This window comes from Anabrus simplex, chromosome 1, assembly GCF_040414725.1.
Source record: "Anabrus simplex isolate iqAnaSimp1 chromosome 1, ASM4041472v1, whole genome shotgun sequence".
Taxonomy (NCBI): Eukaryota; Metazoa; Arthropoda; class Insecta; order Orthoptera; family Tettigoniidae; genus Anabrus; species Anabrus simplex.
Window position 1 is genome coordinate 973894197 of NC_090265.1, and position 20561 is coordinate 973914757.

Consider the following 20561-nt stretch of genomic DNA (forward strand, 5'->3'; position numbering starts at 1 on the left):
GGTGTTTAGAAAAGAAAACTTCTTGGATACAGATTTGGAAAATAATTTCTCGAAAACCATCGGCATTCTAGACAAAACTAAGACGAGAATGTCCAGCGGGTCGTGTTACAGTGCGACTGTGTGTCGAAACTCCTGCACATCAAACTAGAGATCGATAGCTTCGGGTCTAAATCTTAGCGATGTCGAACAGGATATCTCCAATTCTGCTTCATAATATTTCTCTTGCCAACTTTAACGTTGCAGAACCTTTTCAAGATAGTACTTCCTTACTTCTAATTTGTTTCACAGCAAGCAGTCAAGTGATTCCCCAGGGTTGGGCTTTCACTATGGGGCAATATGATCAAAGAAAACTTAAAATGATTATAATTATTAACTACGTATTATAAAATCACCATTACTTACATGAAATTCCCACGCAAAACTGGTATCAGCCCTCAAAAAAGATGTAGATTTTTTCGGAGGAAACGTCTGATCACAAAATTATTCACACATGATCGACAAACAGAAATGCTCAGAAATAATGGGGAAAATAAATAAAATGCATCAATGTGTAGAACAGCAAATTGATTACACTTCAGAACGAAAGGAAAATGAAAGGGAATAAAATTCCATGCTAAATGCAAGATACTGGAAAACTGAAGTCGAGCCGAGTGTTTCTCACCGCTCAAGAGAAACGCAACGACACACGCCAACAAGACATCCATCACGCTGCGTCCTACGATAATAATTATGGTAATAACCTAATTCATAGCAATTAATAAGAGAAGTCTTGAACTTACCTTCGGCTGAGGCTGGGGAACAAGTTAAGACTAGCAGAATGGCAGTGGTGCAGTATATCTGCCAAAGTTGCATCATGATAGAAGGGGCCTTGGCAACTCTGCGCCACCTAAATCAGGGACAAGAAAAAAATACTAATGGAATAACATTTTTTTCTCTTTTGCAACTAAATATATATATATCTAGCTCTCTCTGGCCTGCAGCAGCGGCTTCAAACACGGGCAGAGATGATGGGTAGCTGATGGGAAGGAAAACAAATGACTATCGATTGGATGTTCCTCTTGACCGCGGCTGTAGCATGCCACTTCACAAAGCAGCGGCAACAATTAATAGCAGCCCGCGTCTTCGAGCACAGTGTTCACAGTATGGTTAGAAAACTTTCTGACATTTCAATTAGACAATTTAATAGCTTCATAATACGTTGTGCGTGTCGATTAAAATAACACCAAACAAGTTAAACTTGAAAAAAAAAATAACACCACTCAGATATGTTTCCTGCTTTCACACAAGAAAATTTAATACAGAAAAACAACCGAACATCAAAGCACTGATGAATTTATAAGCCTTAGAAATTTCTAACAATCTCACTGTATTAACACACGGATTTTAAGGTACACTTCCGACTGAAACACCGAGAAGAAATTACTTGTGTTATTTAATAATACGGTAGCATAATCTTCATAAAGTCAACGCAACTTTCCGGGCAATAATATCATTACCACTATTACCGCTATTTCGTTGAGCAAACTCGATGATTGTACATGAGAAGGTTGAAGATGAGGGTGGAACAGATGGAAGTGATGAAGATTTCTTGCGATGATTCCAACAATAATTACTTCGATTCGGATAAATCCAGGGAAACATTCCAGACTTGTTTCGCTATTTTAGAGACATGACGATATAACTGCTAATTGAAAATATACTATTTTCTTTCTTTATCACACAAAAGGTATACTGGACTAGCGATTATACTCGGCCTTATTACTTCTTTAACGAACTACTCTGGACACTTAACTGATAAAATCATAGCTAGTATATTTTTCTAACCATTATGAATAAAAAGGAACTAAAACCTTATTCCCAAGAAATGATGAATAAAAAGTTCTTTTCGAGCGGCTCATTTTAAAGTATTTTGAAAGTGAACAATTAATTATTAACAATGTCCTTGGTGTTGAATAAAATATTTGACTTCCTTTTTAAGAACTAACATTCTTTCGGAGAAAGGGACATTAAATTGTAATAGTGAATATATTGATTATGCATATAAGACGGGCCTCTGGAATACAATGCATAGTTGGTGTAACTCAAGGGGGGAAATTTGTTTGACTATATTCTCAGTCTTGTATAATGGAGCGGGCAATCAACAGACGCTTGGAAGAAGTTGTGTTGTTCCGCATAGTGTTGTTGTTGTTATTAGCAGTAGTTCGTCATGCTTGTTCCCATCTCTTCCATTGGCACCGCACACCACTCGCTATCACAACATTACTAGAAAACAACCACCACACTACAACACATCTCTCGCCAATTCCAAAGCGCGCACTGACAGACTTCTGGGGCGTCGCGACGATACGGGCCGCCCGATTACCGAGACCTCTAACGGCAAACTCGCGAACGCTACCTCCTCTACGTACGTACAGGTGGGTAATGCAGCAGGGAAGGTTGTCGCCGGGAGATGTTTGTGGTGAGTGAACCAGCTCACGCATTGCTCTTTCAACTGCTCTAACTCCGTAAGAGTTCAGTTTTATTAAGAAAATAATCCGTGCGTGATGAAATGTGTCGGGCGCTGGGGAGGGACATTGGCGTCCCACGCACACGCTCGAGACTTCAGTGTGCGTCGCGCTGCTCAGCGTAATGTTCCTACCAAAGTGTGCAGCGTGAGAAGGTACTCGTTCGTGCTACACATATAGCAACAGATATTCGAACATACGTCGCTAATTCAATCTGCCGTTATGGTGCTTATTCTTAGTTTAGAGCCATCCAGGTTGAATGCACCGCAGTTACCTTAAGGAAGTCTCGGTATGGAGCTACATGCAGCCAAATGTCACAGTAAGTACTGTACAGAAATTTGCTAAGTTTGACAATATCAAATATGTTTTAAGGCTACTTTATTATTATTATTATTATTATTATTATTATTATTATTATTATTATTATTATTATTCAAATAAAACTAAAAGAAACCTTAGCCTGTATAAACAATGATGTTTTATAAGCAGAAAATGTATTCCACTTATATTTTTTGCTAGTCGTAATTAATCCATATGGGCTTTTCAGCGACACTGGGGTAGAGAAGGGCTAGGACTGTGAATCAAGAAACAATCACAATATTTACATGGTGTAAATATGGGGAACCACGGAAAAACCGTCGTCAGGGCTGTCTACAGTGAAAGTCGGTTTCGAACCCACCGTCTCCGGAAAGCAAGCATACACCCATACAACCCCTAACCGTGTAGCCAACTCTCTCGAACTTCATGACAACCAAGCACATTTTCAAATATTTGTAAAATTTCATACTCAGTTATATATGCCCCAAACGTTCAGTAAAACATTTACACTTGCTTGGAGCATCTAAAAAGACCCATTAACAAAAACAACAACGTTAACACAAAAAGCAACTGATTCATTCAACGTGTAAAATAAAAACCTCTAAGATATATTAAAGCTAATAAACTAACGTGTTGTTCTGGATTATCAGCATGCCAATATTTAATACGAATTGCAGGAAAACGTGTTTAACGTACATTTCTCAATTCTCTAATACATGATAAAGTAAAGACGACATTGCGATTTACAAATTAAAATTCAGATTTTAAGAGTGACAGGGGTACACAAAAATACTCCGGTTTTGAAAACATAATATATAGAAGAAAATTCAGAGTACCGTATAACTAGAACTACACAATCTACACATTAACCACAGGTTATAACATTTATTTAGTAAAGAGATTCATAAAATGACAACTGACGAATTAAATCTGTTCAATTCAAACTTTCGAGATTCGCCTACAGTTAAAGAAAATGGAACAATAACACAACAACCACTCTTTCCGCTAAAGAAATACTCCACAATAAGTATGTATTCAAATAACTAGATAATAGAATGAGAAAATTGTAATTTTCTGGCCAAAAAAAAAAAAAAATACAAGAAACAAATTACATCCTCCACACTATGTGAACGTTACTGAACAGGAAATTTTGTGTTCTGTGTTGTACCATCCAATATTCACGAATATTGTTTTACAAAATCAATACTATAAAATGTCAATAGGTATTTGAGATATTTAAGTATCAAAAAATAAATGGAGGGGGTAGAATCCAAAGTCAGTAAGTCCCATTTTTATATTTACAGTACCGGTACGTGTGCCAAGCGATCAAAACAGGAATATGAAGAACTTAGAATAAATGAAAATATCCTGGTCATAAAGCATGCCAAGATCTTCTAGAAAAAACGTGTTGCTTTCTGTTTAGGCCTCTGTTTACAATATGAACGAATTCAACCAATCAATTAAAATTTAGGATCCATAGTTTTAAAAAGAAGCCTCTGTGGCTCAGACGGCAGCGCGTCGGCCTCTCACCGCTGGATACCGTGGTTCAAATCCCGGTCACTCCATGTGAGATTTGTGCTGGACAAAGCGGAGGCGGGACAGGTTTTTCTCCGGGTACTCCGGTTTTCCCTGTCATCTTTCATCCCAGCAACACTCTCCATTCTCATTTCATAGCATCTATCAGTCATTATTATATCACTTTGGGAGTGGCGACCCCATCGTACTAACAGCCTGTATATGCTTCATTCATTCCATCCCTGACCTGGTCAATGACTCGAAAACAGGTTGTAGGTTTTCATTTTCAGTTTTAAAGAAGTTTGCCGCTAAATGAATCTCGTCTATTAATTTCAAAGTATTCACGTATTCTACAGTACGCAGTCAGTGGTATTCATGAAACGTACACACCGATGTTAATAGTTTTAACTTGCTTTACATCAGTGATGTACCGTACTATATTTCTTCATTTCATCAATTGACCACCTCAATTAAAACGCTGAACGACTGTGAAAAGTGTAATTTATTTAGAATACAAACACGGCAATACTAGAAAATATGACTTCAAACAACGGCCAAGTCGTTTTGTGTTTCTTCTTATACGAATTCTTGTATTTATGAGCACAACCTTCGTTATCGTATTCTCTACAACACATAAAGCGAATTAGTTGAGTTGATCAGTGTTGATATAGTGTTACCGACTACTAATCCATGAAGTTCAGCTTTTGAGTTAGTTTTCGTAAATTTTTGGATATCAGAATTAAACGGTGGGAAAAGTTAAATTCCCGTGGATCGATCAAGGCAAGAAATTTAATGAAGAAAGGCAATCTTCAAGCATAACAGATTAAATTCAAACGCGTGTGTTTTGAGTAATCAGTCCATAGACTATTTAGTAAAGTATTTTAGTTAAGTAGCGGTATAGTAAACTCAATTAAAACAAGACACGTGATGTAACTATAAATATTATTACTACTAACTACTACCACTAATACTACTACTACTACTATACTGTATATATGGCGTGTGGCCTCCGAAGAGGCCGAGTGCAGGTCTTTTTAGATGACGCCGTATAGGCGACCTGCGCGTCTATGAGAATGGGCCCTACCTGTGATGAATTCTAATGCTGAAGACGGCACACACACCCAGCCTCCGAGCCACTGGAATTAACCATTGAAAGTTAACATCCCAGACTCGGTCGGGAATCGAACCCGAGACCCCCTGGGCCCAAGGCCATCACGCTATTTAGCCATGGAGCCGGACATAATAATAATAATAATAATAATAATAATAATAATAATAATAATAATAATACCGGGAGAGTTGGGCGTGCGGTTAGGAGCGCGCAGCTGTGAGCTCGCTTCCGGGAGATAGTGGGTTCGAATCCCACTGTCGGCAGCCCTGAAGATGGTTTTCAGTGGTTTCCCATTTTCACACCAGGCAAATGCTGGGGCTGTACCTTAATTAAGGCCACGGCCGCTTCCTTCCCATTCCTTGGTCTTTCCTGTCCCATCGTCGCCATAAGACCTACCTGTGTCGGTGCTACGTAAAGCAAATAATAATAATAATAATAATAATAATAATAATAATAATAATAATAATAATAATAATAATAATAATAATAATAATAATAATAATAATGGTTTTACGTCCCACTAATTACTATCACGGTTTTCGGAGACGCAACGCCTCTGTACATGAATTAAACGTATCCATAATTCTCTATTTATAACAAGCTTTGAAGTTTCTTTTAGTTTTTCATACCTTACCTTTAAATTACTACAAACTGAGTCCGATCATCGTCACCTTGATCTTTCTCTGCTACTCGACGAGTCCAATATTCTTCTAGATTAATTATCTTTCCTAATTCGCCTCAAACGTTCCAATCACCAAAGCCGCTTCATACGTTCCCGTTCATTGTGAGAGCCATCTGCAATTGTTTCCACCTGTTTGTACCAGCAGTTATTCATTATCTTTATGTCTGTAACTTCCAGCTTATGAAGAAGATATCTAGAATATACCCATTGTCACTCCCGTACAGTAAGGGCATTTTGAAAACAACTTCACTTACTATACTACTGCACCGTACTGGGAGAACACACCCCCCTACGTACTTGAAATGATCCACCGGTTTCAGTTTCGTACCATCGACCGGATCCTCTTAGATTCTTTACAAGTGACACCACATTAGTCTTGGAAACGCTAATTTTCATATCGAGCTCGTTGCATTTCTTTTCGAACTCCAAGATATTAGATGCCAAGGTTTCAGCACAGAGTTAATGATAGCCTTTTTAAATTACTCTAACATTGTTCAAAGGACTTATTCTTAAACAGACTGGAAGAACGGAACGAATTTCTTGAACAAGAAGATGCAACTCTGCCGACAAAATCGCTGGAAGTAGCCTAATATCTTATAAAATCAAGTAAAGGGTACAGAATGTCGGGTCAACGGCGTGATAATAATTTCGTGTGGCTATTTCTAGCCAGGTGCAGCTCTTGTAAGGCAGACCCTTCGATGAGGGTGGGCGGTATCTGCCATATGTAGGTAACTGCGTGTTATTGTGGTGGAGGAGAGTGTTATGTGTGGAGTGTGAATTGCAGGGATGTTGGGGACAGCACAAACACCCAGTCGCCGGGCCACTGGAATTAACCAATGAAGGTTAAAATCCCCGACCCGGCCGGGAATTGAACCCAGGACCCTCTGAACCGAAGGCCAGTACGCTGACCATTCAGCCAATGAGTAACAGCGTGATGAAACGTGCATTACTGCAGAAGGCTATCCTTCGAACACTTACTGGACTAACAGGTTGTTTCTCCATCAATAGAATTCAAACCCCCAACCATTCTGTACTTGTCCAGCCCGGCTTCTACAACGTCCACATAAGCAGTCCTAGAATAGTGCCAAGTTAATTAATTAAATAAAAACAAATAAATACATAAATAAGTCACGACGTCAGGGTATTCGGATACATTGGCTTTGTGGATGATTCTCGAAGTACAAAATGCGAATAAAATTGTCAGTCTTATGTGGAATTCGAACCCACCCACCAACCGGAGTTATATTAGCAGCATCCCAATTAACCTATGACACTACGGCGACTCCAGCCAGCATTTTAGCGAAAAGCGTACTAGATGGACAATTACTTCCGCTTCACAAATGCACACACGTTTCCTATCAGTATGCCATCGCTTTTAGCGTTAATTTCATAACCTACTGAAAGCTTATAATTGGCACGTACTTTTTACATAACCGTATAAATATCTGTCGTATACATGTTTTTGCAAAGTGATGGTGCAGTAAGTGGATAAAGGCGACTGTTGCTTGGTGTACGGCAAGTCGCCAATGGAGAATCGACCATCACACCACCAGTGACGTTCGTTGGGATGCCTAGCAATAGAAAAGGACAGGCGCAGCGGACTCGCCCGGTATATATCGCTCGTGGACTACAATAGTAGCACAACTTAAAAAAAAAGTTCTGAGATAAATGAATTTAAAGTTTCTGGCGGGCTGAAGACAATGATTACATACTTCTGCAACACTGGCACAACTTGCAATGTATCACTATTCATGAACAGAATGTGCTTCGCGACTGCCGAGCGCCAGGTGCAACCTAAGAAACACCAATATTGCAACCAATGTAAACAACAAAGCAGAGAATGCAACAGCGGCTCTTCTGCCGTTTGGTGGAATATTGAACTACAAGACATGCCACTGTTGCTGCGGGAAGGAAGATTAACCTGCAATGTTGGAGAGTGCATTAACTCCAAATTCGTATTTATTATTATTATTATTATTATTATTATTATTATTATTATTATTATTATTATTATTATTATTATTATTAGTATTTTTTGAGGAGTGCCACTATAGTAGCCCATGAGCGATATATTGCTAGTATTTTAACATCGTCCCAACAGAAAAAGGTTTATGGCTAGGATCAGGAAAGAAAACGAGTGTGGCCGCAATTATGGTAGAGCCCCAGCATTTGCCTGGTGTAAAAATCGTAAACCACGAAAAACTACCTTCAGGACTGCCGACAGTGGAGTTAGAACCCACAATGTCCCGAATGCAAGAGAACAGCTGCCTAGCAGACAATTTGCTTGGTTGAAACAAATTGAACTAGCAAGCAATAAACTATAGTAACAGAGTCCGTGTTGCCAAGGGACATGAAATTATGTCTACTTTTTATTCGTACACAGTCGCTTTCCTAGCCCGCCTGGTGGCCATGATGGTTAAGGCATTGAATCCTAAAACGGTCTGACACCGTGGTTGGCCGGTTCGAGTCCCGTTCGCCGAAGACATGTTCACCACCAAAATGTTGGCTGGCAGGGTACGGGAGTTGGGGGTATACAATTTCTAATCACTAGATTGCGTGCCAAAAGCCTGAGTTAAATTCCATGCTTCCCCGCAGTGCTCATACGAAGTGGGGGCATATGACGCTGTTGACGCTGATTTGTCCGTCGGATGGAGACGTTAAGCACTGAGTAGACCCCTTGGTGCTATTCGACAGGACTAGGCTAAGTGCCGACACCGGGTTTCACCCTCTCCTTTCCTAATACATCACGTCATTAATTTCATCTCATTAGCCTCCGTGGCTCAGGCGGCAGCGCGTCGGCCTCTCACCGCTGGGTTCAGTGATTCAAATTCCCGTCATTCCATGTGAGATTTGTGCTGGACAAAGCGGAGGCGGGACAGGTTTTTCTGCGAGTACTCCGGTTTTCCCTGTCATCTTTCATTCCAGCAACACTCTCCATTATCATTTCATTTCATCTGTCAGTCATTAATCATTGCCCTAGAGGAGTGCGACAGGCCTCGGCAGCCGGCACAATTCCTGTCCTCGTCGCAAGATGCGGGCTTCATTCATTCCATCCCTGACTCGGTCACTGACTGGAAAACAGATTGTAGGTTTCCATTTTCATTTCGTCTCATTAACTCCTCTGATGAGGCTCACGTCAGGATGAGCATCCGGTCATAAAAACCCACCACGGCAGATTCATCTCACCTCATCTCCAACCCCGTAGCGAAACGGGACAAGGGTTGGACAAACAAACTCAGTGGCTTTGGTAAAATTCGATGTGACCAAGCGAGCTGGCTGTACGTTTAGGGCCGCGCAGCTGTGAGCTTGCATTCAGGAGATAGTGGGTTCGAGTCCCAATGTCGGCAGCCCTGAAGATAGTTTTCTGGGGATTCCCATTTTCACACCAGACAAATGCTGGGCTGTACCTCAATTATGTTCACGTTCGCTTCCTTCCCACTCCTAGTCCTTTCCTCTCCCATCGTCGCCATAAGACATATCTGTGTCGGTGCGATGTAAAGCCCGTTTTTTTTATTATTCTTTCTCCGGTAGTGTCTTCTAGGGACCACGTGACAATTTCAATGCTTCATCATTTGTTGTTCCTTGTTCTTCCTCCTATTCTCCTTCATCTGCTCACAATGCCTTCTTTTCGTCTCTTCGGACCATTTTGAGGCTGTTTTCTTTCCCTTCCGACCTTGAAATCCTTCCATTTTAAACACTTCTTTTTCTAAGAATCTCTCTTCCTGTTCCTTATTTTTCCCTTACGTCGTTTCTTTCCAAATCTTTCTTGACTTCATGAATCCAGGTTGTTGTTGATTTCTTGTTCCAAATATGTTTAAAGAACTGTTTGGTGTATCTGTAGTCATCCATTCTGTACAAATATCCAAAAAATATCAATCGCCTCTTCCGCATTGTGTCTGTTATGTTTGCTATATCCCGGTATATTTCATCATTACTTCTTAATTTCCAGCGTTTTGCAGGTTTTAGCGGACCGAGTATTTTCCGTATAATCTTTCTTTCCAGTTCTTCTAATGTATTCAGCTTGTAATTCAGTACTATATAGACCATCACTCGTGTATAGCCATTCCATTATTATTATTATTATTATTATTATTATTATTATTATTATTATTATTACTATTATTATCATCATTATTTGCGAATGAGCCAATTAGGACTACGCAAAGTACTTAGAGACAGGCATTTGCCTTTCTTTGTGCCCACACTTCCTTCATTCGTTTGCTGTGTGCTTCTTTTCTCTCTTGAGACCATGTTGTTCCGGTCTTCTTCCTTGGTTCCTCCTCTTGGTGTCAACTTGCCACTTATGAACTTTGGCTCTGAAGATAACCCGGCTTTGGATGTATTATTATTATTATTATTATTATTATTATTGCCTTTATTCCTAGTCGCGAAATTACGACTGAGGGTCCTCTCCTTACACTTAACCGCATTTCTTTAACAGTGTACAATGTGTTGTAAAAAGAAATACATACGCATTGATTATGATAACGAATTAATGCAAAAGGAAAACTAACATCATGAATTAGCAAGCCAAAGGGTGAGCAAACGCTGAAGAATTAGAGCGACAGATTGAAAACACTGTACGACAATTGGCCAACTGATCGTTCAAAGCTTCTCCACACCTTGTGATTCATTGTAAAAGGTGAGCATCGGGATATAAGAGCAAAACGTTCCTCATTCGAATCGGAGAGTTTGTATACAGTGTAGCTTCCTAGCTTACCGGACAGTAAGCGTTTTTCCAACTGAACTGCGCCTCCAGGTAATTAAAATAGTAATAAACATAAAAGTACTGAGGTTAGGAAATGGTGGATGCACTTCGGTAACAGCCAGTAGTAGAGTAGCCTAAATATCGATACTAAAGAGCGGAGCTGCTACAGCAGTAATTAACCAGCTACTTCGGACAGGAAATGGGGGAGTGTCGTCCTGTGCTACTATCGAACTAAAATGCGCTTTCAAAATCCAGATACGCTCGGTTCATGTAAAGCTTAATGTACATTCACATTACGGGCCATTATTTAGGTTGCGTTATCAAACGGTCACTAGGTCAACCTACTGCGTCTGATGAGCCGAGTCCTTTTTTCCAGACGACGACATTTACAAAGTCAACAGACTTAAAATAAATTAAAAATATCAGGTGATCTCCGAACATGCGCGATTTTTCTGTTTCTTGCAGCTCTCATTTATATCGTTTTTCGGCTGGGGACAGTGGTGGTCTGTCTTCAGCCCAATACACGTACCGGTAATATACACTGTGTATCAAAATTCAATAATCCATTTCTAGGGATAATAGAAGAACCCGAAACAAACATTCTTAGGTAGATAACTATGGGTCTGAAACGAAGTGGATACATATCAGTAGAAATGTACAAAGTGCAAAAATGTATGAACAGTAAGTTTTATTGACAAGAAATAGTTTCTGATCAATAATGTATGGGATCTGTTTTTAGGATTAAGTCAGAAACAAATTACAACCTTTGATCGATCTTTTACAACAGATTGATGATAAAGTTAAGATTACTATGCTGAGAAATAAACAAGAATCACAATTTATGAAGTCTTGCGAACATTTCATATGAAATTTATATTATTCTTGTTCTTGCTTGGCCAGAGAGAGTATCATGGCCTTCAAATCTTTACTGATTATGTCTTTTACGTTTTTCCCTTTTTTCTGAACTTTTACCTTATGACCAATGTCACGGTTCTCTCATAGCCGACGCTAACAGCTTTGGATATAATCAATGTCTTTGTATCGGCAATCTTAACTGCCACAGTTTCAGTATCAAAGACATATGCACTGCTCATAGCAACTAATTTAGTCTTTAAATCCTCTAGCTTCTTCATGTAATTTATGAAGACAATTGGGAACATTTACCTTTGAGACTACTTTTCTTTTCTGTATTAGAGTAAAATTAGTATCACAAGGAAGGAAAGTATCTCCATTAAGAAGAAATTGTTGCTCTACACTTTCAAATAACCCATTTACTACCAGAAAAGAGAATACCATTCAGAAGAAATGGATGGCATATTGCACCCATCCTCCATACGGGAGAGCTTGGGGAATTAAAACCAATCGTATATTTTGGTGGTCTTAAGAACCATCTAGCCCCGATGATATGTAATACTCCTTGATCCCTTGTACCTTCCCAGCGAAAAAAACAAACACTTTCTTAAAATGGCACTTTGCAACTGTCCACTGACAAGCATATAATTATTGACTGACGAGATCAGAAACTGTACTGCAAGGGTATCTCTCATTCTTCAAAACCGCTAATAATACACATTCTGTTCGTTTAGAGCAGAGCAAGAGAGTGTATGAGACTCAAATTACTTCTGAAGAAGATCTCGTCACTCGGGTTCTTGCAACGTCGTACATTCTACAGTTTATGCACGGGGTCTTCGAACATGTACGCCAGGCAAAAGCAAGTCGTTGCAAAACGTGTAATTGAAACAAGAGGATGCACACTTGAACAGCGTTTGTAAAATATTACAATTAAATTGACATGTAATGGTTTTATTCTCAACCAACTCGAAATGTAATTCAACCATTGATTTCTAACCAGTGGTTATTTAATTTAAAAAAAAATTGTTTTTGTCCCTTCTATTAACCCTATAAATTTTAGTACTGAATTTTGATACAACTTTTACATAATTATTGTGTAATGGTCTTTGTTACTCTCTATTAGGTTTAAGTGTAAATTAATAAAGGATGGCCACTGGGAAAACAACTCCGGCACTAGAGATAAAAAGCCATCCCAGGATCTGCTCAAGTCGGCACGGGAAAGGTGGAATTTATAACATTCAGGGCTGCTGCTGATAGCGCCGGGATTAGAACTTCGAGTCGCATGTTCGAGTCACAAGCTAAGACTATTTGATAAGTAAAATAGAGAGGGTAAAGTATTTTACTTTTGTAAGAGACAATTGCCATTTCTACGTTCATTCATCGGCCTCGTTTATTTATTAGGTGCAAGACAGGCAACTTGTGCTGCTGTTATGTCTGTGCTGATGCGTCTTCTTTTTGTGAACATTTGAGGCTAGGATTGAGAAAGAAGCAGCCGTGTCGATGAAAAATACAGGTAGAAAGAAGAAGCTTGAGAACATGGTGAAAACTGAGCATATCTTACTCGCGGTCCGCTAGGTTGTGGGTGAGTAGCTGACTCTCTGAGCCCAAGCTGGTAGGTTCGATCCAAGCGCAGTCCGGTGTTATTTGAAGGTGCTCAAATACGTCAGCTTCGTGTCGGTAGATTTACCGGCACGTGAAGGAACTCCTGCGGGACAATATTTCCGACACCTTGACGTCTTTGAAAACCGTAAAGGTATTAAATTGGAAGTAATCTATTACCGGTATTATTATTATTATTATTATTATTAATATTATTACCAACTGTGATAAATGAGTCCTAAAACACCAAACAAAAACTATCACCACCTCAACAACTTGTGTCCCCCAGCATTTTCTATCACTGTAATAGTACATCTTCCCCAGAAATATCCATTATTAAACTGAGCCGTGAGATTTGATTAGAACGCAGTATATTTTCTGCAAATGAGATTATCTCCTACACAACACAGGTTCCATTTCATTGTTTCCTTTCTTAATATTTGTTTACGGGCAAAGTTTTCTTCTATGGGGAACATACATCAGTAGGCAATGTCGTTTATTATAAAGTGCACTACAAACGTTTTGGTTGAACTCCCTTCTCAGGACACGAGACATTTTAATGTGACGATACAGACTTGATGACTCTTAATCACCACACCATGAAGCCGAGAACTGAGGCACAAGTAATACGAGATTGTCGAGGATTTGTATCCTCGAAGTTCGGGATGACTTAGCGGCGAGACCTAACAGGCTTTCCACTGCAGTTTCTTGGTTAATGGTTTTCAGATCTAACTGGACAAGATTACACGATTTCTCCACGGCTACTTCGGAGCAAGATATTCCTTACTGTTTCCAAAGAAAGGTCCGCTGTGCCCAACACAAGGCCGTACCCTGGGGGGGGGGGGGGGGGGGTTTCAACCCTCTCCGAAATAAAAGTGTACTTGACAAACTGAAACAACATATACGCGTTTTGAAACAGCCTACAATAAATTAGAAATATTACTTTTTAAAGTATTTGCAAAATAAATAATTGAATGTAACCTATAAAATATGTGCAATTTTTTAAATGTTTCTCTATGAATATCTTCTCCTTTCTTAATCGGTGTACCCTCCAGGGTTGGCTTTTCCCGCGGACTCGCCGTGGGATCCCACCTCTACCGCCTCAAAGGCAGTGTTCTGGAGCGTGATACTTTAGATCGGGGTATACAACTGACGAGGAGGACCAGTACCTCATCCAGGCGTCGTCACCTGCTATGCTGAACTGGGGCCTTGTGGGGGGATGGGAAGATTGGAAGGGATAGACAAGGAAGAGGGAAGAAAGCGGTCGCGGCCATAAGTTAGGTACCATCCCCGCATTTACCCCGAGGAGAAATCGGAAACCACGGAAAAACACTTCCAGGATGGCTGAGGAGGGAATCGAATCATCCTCTACTCACTTGACCTCCCAAGACTGAGTGGATGCCGTTCTAGACCTCATATCAAAAGCAAAGCACAGTCACCTCCGTACAGGCCATGAAGGTCCTTGGAGGAGTGGAAGGTAAAGGCTTCCACCATTGTTAACCTCGGTACGTGATGGGGTAGAGGGGTTAGCTCTACGCCCGGCCGTCTTTGCTCCCAAGAATTAACCTGGTACTCATTTTTGGCGTAGGCTGAGTGAACCTCAGGGCCATATGCACCTCCGGAAGTGGAAATCTCGTTTCTTAAATTTTACGACTTTCTGACGGGGATTCGAACCCACGTCCTTCCGGGCGAACCGAGCACGCCTTTAACGCCTCGGCCAGGCAGCCCCTAGACCTCATACCACTTTTCAAATTTCGTGGCAGAGCCGGGAAGATATTCATAGAGAAACATGGCACAGATTTTATAGGTTACATTGAATTATTTATTTTGCAAATGCTTGTTTTTAAAATATTTCTAATTTATTGTAGGCTAATTCAAAACCCGTATATGTTGTTTCATTTTGTAAGATCACTTTTATTTCGAAGAGAAATATGAAAATAGTTAACAAATTTATTAAAAACATAAGGAAACTTTAATTATGGAGAGATATACGAGTGTTTTTAATGCTCTTAATATATTTTTCACCTTAAAAATCAATTCCAATAAACATATAGAAATATATTCATGTTATCTAGCCGCTAGGATACGTTTTTAATGAATCAAACCTCTGAATATTTTAAATACTTTATTTTAATGTTGTCTGTTCGGGGCGTTGACCTAGGAAGAACCTTTTGCCCCTACTTGCACCATATGTGAGGAACCTACGTGTATTTCGTAAATGGTGGAAGTGTAAAATGTTGAATGTGAGGAGAGGAACGTTAAGGACGACTCAATCATGTATAATTAAAAACACCTGAGCCGGCCGGTAATCGAACCCGGGGCCACCGTGTGACAGGCGGACGTGTTTCCCCCTACACCGCGGGACCGGACTTTTGAATACTTACAGTGAAACATACTGTTACTTCGATATTTAAACAAATGATAAAAATCGTTGCGTCGCACTGCAGGCATGTGTTAAAGCGTGTTCTACCCACGAGACCGCTATGAATTTACCTTTCTACTTTACTTACCTTTCTACTCCACCCGTTGAATTTCAAACTTTTCTTTCTGTAAATTATATTTGAAAGTAAAAAATATATGTTATTATAGGGTTTTCTCCGGAATCCTCCCGCCCCCAAATCCTAACCCCCTCCGAAAAAAAAAAATCTGGGTACGGCCTTGGTTCAACACACCTATGTTTACTCTTGTCGTGATACTTCACGAAAGAATGTATAAATATTTGCCAAGACGAATTAGTAAAGCTATAACCAATCCGGAAGAAGATAAGCGAGAACAATTTAATATTGTCTACTAAGAAGATTACTCCCTACCCAGATGGCCAGCAGATTTTGGAGTGCCACGTGGTCAATTCGACGAATAGTGCTCGGCTTTCGTGACCGCACCGCTGCGTCTCATATCACCTAGCTCTTTAGTTGGTCTCATCACAAGGCTGACAGAATCCCATTCCAGCCCCTGTCCACAATTCCCCTGGACTGGCCGGGAATCAAATCCAGGGCCTACGGGTAAGAGGCAGGCACGCTACTCCTATAACGCAGGCGAGTTAACAGATGAAATTAATATTATGAGTGTACAAAATAATAATAGATCTAAGAAGTGTTTCTCTATTGCGGTTCTTTGTGGTAATTGGTAGTCTGTCGTTTGTTTGTTTGTTTGTTTGTTTGTTTGTTTGTTTGTTTCTTTCTTTCTTTCTTTCTTTGTGCTTTGTGTGTGTGTGTGTGTGTGAGAGAGAGAGAGAGAGAGTGAGAGAGAGAGAGAGAGAGAGAGAGAGAGAAGTATAATGAGTCAAACACAACTCCCATCACTCCCTGAGTCCGAGCAATACACCAGACGCGGCTAAAATCTCAGACTCGACTGGGAATCGAACCGAGAATTCTCTGAACCGAACGCCACTACGCTGATCATATAGTCAACTTTAATAATTACCACAATATTCCAATATTGCCCTTTAAATACACAGTTTTCCATACATGGCTTGGTACAACTAGAAAATATAAAACTTTTCGTAGAAATGAATGTTTGAACTATCAATTAACATCACGAGTCTCTCACATTGTGTTTGTTTGGCCCTGTGACTTTACCACTGTAATAATAATGTATGGTTAAATGATTCACCATATGAACAAATCATATGGATCTAAGTAGTTTTTATTTTCATGAGAATACTGGTGGAATACTATACCACACGTCATAATAATTCTTATGAAGAACAGCATACGTTACATAAAATAGTAGTGTTTTAGTACAAATTATACAAAAGGAATTCACAGTCAAGATACGTGCACTTAATTCCCTGTGTTATCACTAGGGCCCGGATTTTTATGCAGTAACCGCTTAGATTGCAAACTAATTTGGTAAGTAGGAAGTGTCGGCCACCCGCTCTTCCATAATGTAGCAAGAGTAACATAAATTATAGGGGTTTTGATGGGCCGTACCCCTATTGTTTATGCAAACCCCGTAGCATAGTCGTTGTGAAGGTAGACTATACTTGTTACTCGCTTCAGGAAGTTTGCATTCTAACCTATTACTGCATAAACATCCGGGCCCTAGACTTATCACTATTGTACCATTACGCTAGTAATAAGATGGAAATATTAAGGAGACCGAAATTAATACAATGGCCAGCGGCGGCATCAAACGGTATAAATAAGTCACTGAAGTCCACATTAACATCATAGCAGAAGGTATATAATCATAATGGTCATGTAAAAGACTACGAAACGGGAGCTGGATTGGTGAAACAACTAAAAGAAAGAAAAAAATGACTTCTGAATCACTTTTTCTGAGAGACACATGCAAGTAAACTGGAAGGATAAAATATTACATTAAATCATCGCTATTAAAGAAAGAAGCTCATCTAGGAGAAGATCAACAAGAATCCTTACTTTAATCCAACTGCCGATATGCAGCGAAAATTACGTGAAGAAAATTCCACAATTCCAGAAGATTGATATATAATATCGGTAGAAAACGAGAGCGCTACACAAATTCAGGCAATCCATCAAGAGAAGAGAAAGAAGTAAACCAAGAGTTTAACACTCATATTAGCTAATAAAATCAGAATCAATAATCAAAAATCTCATATTCACCATAATACCTGGAGAAATAACTATATTAGAGATTTAATAAACGGCAACAACATGTATTATTGGATACGAATTGTATTTTATGATTTCATGAACGAGATCGTCACCATGGAGTCCTTCTAAGATGATGGACGCCCAAGATTACATAATTTAGCGCAAGATGATCGACCGCCCTGATCAGAGATGACACTCGGAGAAGCAGCAGCCAGCCGCGTGGATCGCATGTAGCAGCCGAGAAGAAGAGACCATCCCAAAAAGGCGGAGGAAGCGAGAAAAGTTTCTTGTTGTTGTTTTTTTTTTTCAAATTTAGGTATCATTTGGTAGAAAATAACTTCAGTAACTTAATTGCAAGTGTCATATAATCGATGTGCCAAACGTGATCTTCAGAGCTAACCTATTTCACATGAACTCACGAATGATTAGTGTGCTGATCAATGTATATTGGTGTAGGAAGTGATAATGTTGTAAGTGAATTCAAATAGCTATTTGGTGAATTCTAATCTTAGCCACAGTTTTGTTAATTCTATTAATAATACGTTATTATTAACGTATTCTATTAATTCTATTAGAGAATGTGTTACGAGTAAATATATATAGACCCCAAGTCATACTGAAGGTATAGGTGGTTGTCATTCGAAGAGTATTGAAGAGGTTACGTGGTGTATGAAGTTAAGATAGATTTCAAGACATAGTAATGCTAATACTGTACACAGGACGATGGCTGTATAATACAAAGAAGAAATACACCCTATGTGAATTATGAGCCAGCGTAGAAGCAATAACGTCGAGGGAAATTAAATGTTATAAAGAATGAGAGCTATTAAGAAGATATGAGATGAGAAATGCATGGTCTACGAAGTGATAGAGTTGAATAGAATAAATGTGGAAATGTAAAGGATATGAAGGTGTATTCGTCGTCGATTTTGAAGGAAGATGAAATAATTCTGATATCAGATGACAGGAGAATAGGATCATACTTGGTAGTTATTGGTCAACTTCCTACTTTCTCCCTGTCATTAACTGCATTATGCTTAATAAATAGTTATAAGAAATGGATAACTTGAAGTGTTATTTATGAAAATAATGTATTAGAATTTAAGGTATTGAGTTTTCGAGTTGGGTAACATTGCCGTGATGTGTCGGATGGAGACGTACATCAGTTAGGTCGAAGTTGATGACATGGTTATCGGCGCATCGAATAATCTCTTGGATCCCACGCTAAACTAAACCAAATATGACATTCCCTGAGAAGCTGGCTGGGAATCCTTTACGTTGACCAACCTGGACGCAGGATGAGCGTAGTACTTAGATTTTTTTTTTTTTTTTTTGAAAGAGGCAATCAAAACATTTATATTTTCCTCTTGTTTAAACATAGGAGTAATAACTTCCCTCATTGAGGAGTTACCTTAAGTGTGTGGAAGAGAGAGAGAAAGAGAGAGGTATAATGAGACAAACATAAACACCCATCACTCGCTGAGTCAGAGAAATAAATCAGACGCTGCTAAAATCCCTGACTCGACTGAGAATCAAACCCAGGATCCTCTGAAATGGCGTATGGCTTTTAGTGCCGGGAGTGTCCGAGGACATGTTCGGCTGGCCAGATGCAGGTCTTTTGATTTGAAGACACATACACCCAGCCTCCTGCCAGCGGAATTAACCAATGATGGTTAAAATTCTGGACCCTGCCGGGAATCAAATCCGGTACCCCTGTGATCAAAGGCCAGCACGCTAACCATTTAGCCTTGGAGCCACACACCATAAAATAAAGTGTAAGTAACAAACGATAGCTCTATACACAAAGAACGCGAGGCAAATAAAAAAAGGTTTCTAACACACCACAGTTCAGCAGTTGTTGTTTGTGATATTTTATAACGCGTAAAGAAGAAGGAAAGCCACCGTGGCTCAGACGGCAGCGCGTCGGCCTCTCACCGCTGGATACCGTGGTTCAAATCCCGGTCACTCCATGTGAGATTTGTGCTGGACAAAGCGGAGGCGGGACAGGTTTTTCTCCGGGTACTCCGGTTTTCCCTGTCATCTTTCATTCCAGCAACACTCCCCATACTCATTTCATAGCATCTATCACTCATTAATAAAAATCACTTTGGGAGTGGCGACCCCATCGTAATAAGAGCCTATATCTGATTCATTCATTACATCCCTGACCCGGTCAAAGACTGGAAAACAGGTTGTAGGTTTTCAAAGAAGAAGGAATACAATGCTATCTGAGAATACAGGCTGGGTATTTCGTTCACATGGGCGTACGGACTGAACGTTGAAAGGCATCCGGTTGAAGAGCGATTTCATCCTCCACAGCATTATATTCAATTTAATTTCACAAAGCTCATTAATAAACCACATAAAAGACACAGGTTGTATCTGCTGCGAGGTATAAGGTTGTTCGTCGGCGTTAGTTTATTCTGTTTCCCGTTGTTTAGCAAATGAGTAAGCTTCTTTTCCCTATTAGTAAGTTCCAGTCAATTCTAGCTTTCATAACAAATTACTCTCACATTTGACCATACCTAATCCCAAACGACTCTTCAATACCTTCAAATCAAAAGCAGAAAGCAACTAGACTGCAGGTACAAACTGTACTACTGTGCATCCCACACAGCTCTGCTCTGGTGGGAGCACTATCTGATTATCTCAGATATGGTCCAGACAGCGTACACAGTGAGGGCGTGTATGCGGT

The 20561-nt window shown here is 39.7% G+C and overlaps 1 protein-coding gene across 1 annotated transcript in view; it reads right to left on the reverse strand.

The window, feature by feature from the left end:
- The window catches only part of Lar (tyrosine-protein phosphatase Lar), a 2342166-nt gene that overhangs the window by 1570834 nt on the left and 750771 nt on the right, over nucleotides 1–20561 (reverse strand). Inside the window, exon 5 of the mRNA XM_067136814.2 lies at nucleotides 780–886. The gene's annotated coding sequence lies outside the window, so the exon portion shown is untranslated. The remainder of the gene's footprint in view (nucleotides 1–779; nucleotides 887–20561) is intronic.